Source organism: Bison bison, unplaced genomic scaffold, assembly GCF_000754665.1.
Source record: "Bison bison bison isolate TAMUID 2011002044 unplaced genomic scaffold, Bison_UMD1.0 scf7180017864141, whole genome shotgun sequence".
Lineage (NCBI taxonomy): Eukaryota > Metazoa > Chordata > Mammalia > Artiodactyla > Bovidae > Bison > Bison bison.
The window spans coordinates 2,633,378-2,637,294 of record NW_011494713.1 but is presented as its reverse complement, the minus strand read 5'-3'; the positions used below and the strand labels follow the sequence as shown (position 1 = coordinate 2,637,294).

At 36.7% G+C, this 3,917-nt stretch overlaps 1 protein-coding gene across 5 annotated transcripts in view; it reads right to left on the bottom strand.

Moving 5' to 3' along the window:
* The window catches only part of KIF27 (kinesin family member 27), a 93,121-nt gene that overhangs the window by 1,137 nt on the left and 88,067 nt on the right, over positions 1-3,917 (bottom strand). The gene's annotated exons all lie outside the window — the stretch shown is intronic.

Below are 3,917 nucleotides of genomic sequence, written 5' to 3'. Positions count from 1 at the left end.
ACAAAACTGAAAGAGTTTTCTAGAGATTTTGGCACCCATAGAAACATAGGAGTGCTTTCGGCCTCTGTGGAGCCCTTGCACACCTGCCTCTGCTGGGCTTGCCACTGGTGGATTACGTCCCAAATCCTGGTCATATTTCCAGGGAATCTTCAGACTTGGCATATATGTGTGAAAATCTAGTCTGGGTTGGGACTCCAATCAAGAGAGCAGGGTTCTTCCATCTGAGTGTACTCTGGGGTACATACCACAGCTCCCAGCATCAAAATGGAAATGACAGCATACCCCTCAGAGGGGACCATCGTGCTGGAATGAGTGATAGGAGTGAGTGAAGATAGCAAAGCTTGAGGCCGTCAAATCACAGAATCATCTAATATCAAAGACAAAACTTAAAGGAAGTCCATATAGGTACTAGACCTAACACAAAGAAAAATGCCAACTGTAACATATGTTGATGGTGCAATTAGTACACTTCTGGTCCTGTGTATATCAAGTTTAAAAACAGAAGGTGCACACTGGCAGCTCCAAAGCCAAATCTGGCCCACAAAATTGTTTTACTTAGCCTATAAAATAATACGTGATGGAAAATTTAAAAAGTGGAAAGTTTCACATAAAAATACAGATTTCCGGATTTTATAGAAAAAGGAGAGAAACTGACAATTTCTGCCTAGCAACAGCAGCCGGAGCAGAGCTGCCCCTGCCAGTGTGGATGGCTGTTGTAGCCCCACTGCTCACTCTGGCTTCCTGGCTCCTGCAGCCATTTTAGTTTGTATATAGGTTTTAAATATAATTGATTTTAGGTTTAAAATATAATTGATTTTCTATATAACCTTTAAAAATTGTGAATAACTCTGTTGTACACCTGAAACTAACATCATACATCAACTCTACCTCAATTGAAAAAAAAAGGATTGATTTTCTAGTTTTTAAAGTTCTCAAAAACAAAAAACCCGAACTGTCTAATGACATAGATCCTCAAATGGAATTAGTAGTTACAAAGTTGATCACAGTGGCTTCCAAAATTTGCTGCACATTAGTGTCACCTGGAAACTTTTAAAAGTCCTGATGCCTAATAACCTATAACGGGAAGGAATCTGAAAAAGAGTGTGTGTGTGTATATAAGTGATAGGTGAAAGTCACTCAATTGTGTCTGACTCTTTGCGACCCCATGGACTATACAGTCCATGGAATTCTCCAGGCCAGAATACTGGAGTGGGTAGCCTATCCCTTTCTCCAGCAGATTGTCCTGACCCAGGAATCGAACTGGGGTCTCCTGCATTGCAGATGGATTCTTTACCAACTGAGCTATCAGGGAAGTGTGTGTGTGTGTGTGTGTGTGTGTGTGTATCTGGATCACTTTACTGTACACCTGAAACTAACACAATATTGTAAATCAACTATATTTCAATGAAAAAAGAAATCCTGATGCTCAGGTCATAGTATTTGGCAGAGGAAGCCTGGCATCTTAGTTTTTAAAGATTGTAAGAGAAAGGGCAGAGATGGGTTCATTGGAAATGTTCACTCCCAAGCCCACTTAGATTCCTCACAATACAGTTTCCCTCTTCCAGAATTTCACCACTAATGGAACAGACTAAACAAAAGATTTAACTCATCCATAATTACATAGGCAGTAAAAGAAATTAGAATACCAACCAGATCTTCTGACTCTAATATCCTAACACATACAGTTTTATAAGTGACTTAAATTGATATGACGATACTCTGTCAATATCAATTGCACCAGGGTGGCCATCTCTTCCATGAAGCCCACCTTAGGCCCACTGAGGAAGACTATGGTCCTTAGACTTTAACCTCTGGTCAATCATTTACTGGCTCTGCTCTAGTTTACAACTGAACACACCATAAGACTATCAGCTCTCTGACAAGGACCTGAGTTCCATTCAGCTTTAGGTTCTCCATCACTCATAGCTAAGCCTATCAGATTTTTAATTAATGGGTGACATTTAAATTAATTAACTGATACAAGGATAATTTTAAATAGTTAAACAAGTACATAGATTGCATGTCCATATTAACTGATTTTATCCTCACAAAATGTTAGAAAACAGATGCACTGAGCCAGAAGCATGATCAAGAAGTAACCAAGATATTTTAGTCAAAAGAGTAATTCTTTGCTACTTGGAAATACTAAAAATATTCAAAGCATATAAAGTCTGGCAGGCAGGCAATGAAAAGATGACTACTGAAACCCAATCAACTGAATAGTAAAACAGTTATGTGTTAACTAAGATACTGATTATTAAGCATGTAATACTTCATTCATATAGTTTATATATATATAGAGAGAGTTATATATATATAAAACTCTTTTTTTGTGGCATCTCTGTCAGGTTTTAGTATTAGGGTGATGGTGGCCTCATAGAATGTTTGGAATTTTACCTTCCTCTGCAATTTTCTGGAAGAGTTTGAGTAGGATAGGTGTTAGCTCTTCTCTAAATTTTTGGTAGAATTCAGCTGTGAAGCCATCTGGTCCTGGGCTTTTGTTTGCTGGAAGATTTCTGATTACAGTTCCAATTTCCGTGCTTGTGATGGGTCTGTTAAGATTTTCTATTTCTTCCTGGTTCAGTTTTGGAAAGTTGTACTTTTCTAAGAATTTGTCCATTTTTTCCAAGTTGTCCATTTTATTGGCATATAATTGCTGACAGTAGTCTCTTATGATCCTTTGTATTTCTGTGTTGTCTGTTGTGATCTCTCCATTTTCATTTCTAATTTTATTGATTTGATTTTTCTCCCTTTGTTTCTTGATGAGTCTGCTTAATGGTTTGTCAATTTCATTTATCCTCTCAAAGAACCAGCTTTTGGCTTTGTTGATTTTTGCTATGATCTCTTTTGTTTCTTTTGCATTTATTTCTGCCCTAATTTTTAAGATTTCTTTCCTTCTACTAACCCTGGGGTTCTTCATTTCTTCATTTTCTACTTGCTTTAGGTGTAGAGTTAGGTTATTTGACTTTTTTCTTGTTTCTTGAGCTATGTCTGTATTGCTATGAACCTTCCCCTTAGCACTGCTTTTACAGTGTCCCACAGGTTTTGGGTTGTGTTTTCATTTTCATTCATTTCTATGCATATTTTGATTTCTTCTGTGATACCAAAACCTGACAAAGATGCCACACACAAAAAAACTAAATATCACTGATGGCCAATATCACTGATGAACATAGATGCAAAAATCCTTAACAAAATTCTAGCAATCAGAATCCAACAACACATTAAAAAGATCATATATCATGACCAAGTGGGCTTTATCCCAGGGATGCAAGGATTCTTCAATATCCACAAATCAATCAATGTAATACACCACATTAACAAATTGAAAAACAAAAGCCATATGATTATCTCAATAGATGCAGAGAAAGCCTTTGACAAAATTCAACATCCATTTATGATAAAAACCCTCCAGAAAGCAGACATAGAAGGAACATACCTCAACACAATAAAAGCTATACATGACAAAACCACAGCAAACATTATCCTCAATGGTGAAAAGTTGAAAGCATTTCCCCTAAACTCAGGAACAAGACAAGGGTGCCCACTCTCACCACTACTAGTCAACATAGTTTTGGAAGTTTTGGCCACAGCAAAAAGAGCAGAAAAAGAAATAAAAGGAATCCAAATTGGAAAAGAAGAAAACTCACTGTTTGCAGATGACATGATCCTCTACATAGAAAACGCTAAAGACTCCATCAGAAAATTACTAGAGCTAATCAATGAATATAGTAAAGTTGCAGGATATAAAATCAACACACAGAAATTCCTTGCATTCCTATACACTAATAATGAGAAAATAGAGAAATTAAGGAAACAATTCCATTCACCATTGCAATGAAAAGAATAAAATACTTAGGAACATATCTACCTAAAGAAACAAAAGACCTATATGTAGAAAACTATAAAACACTGGT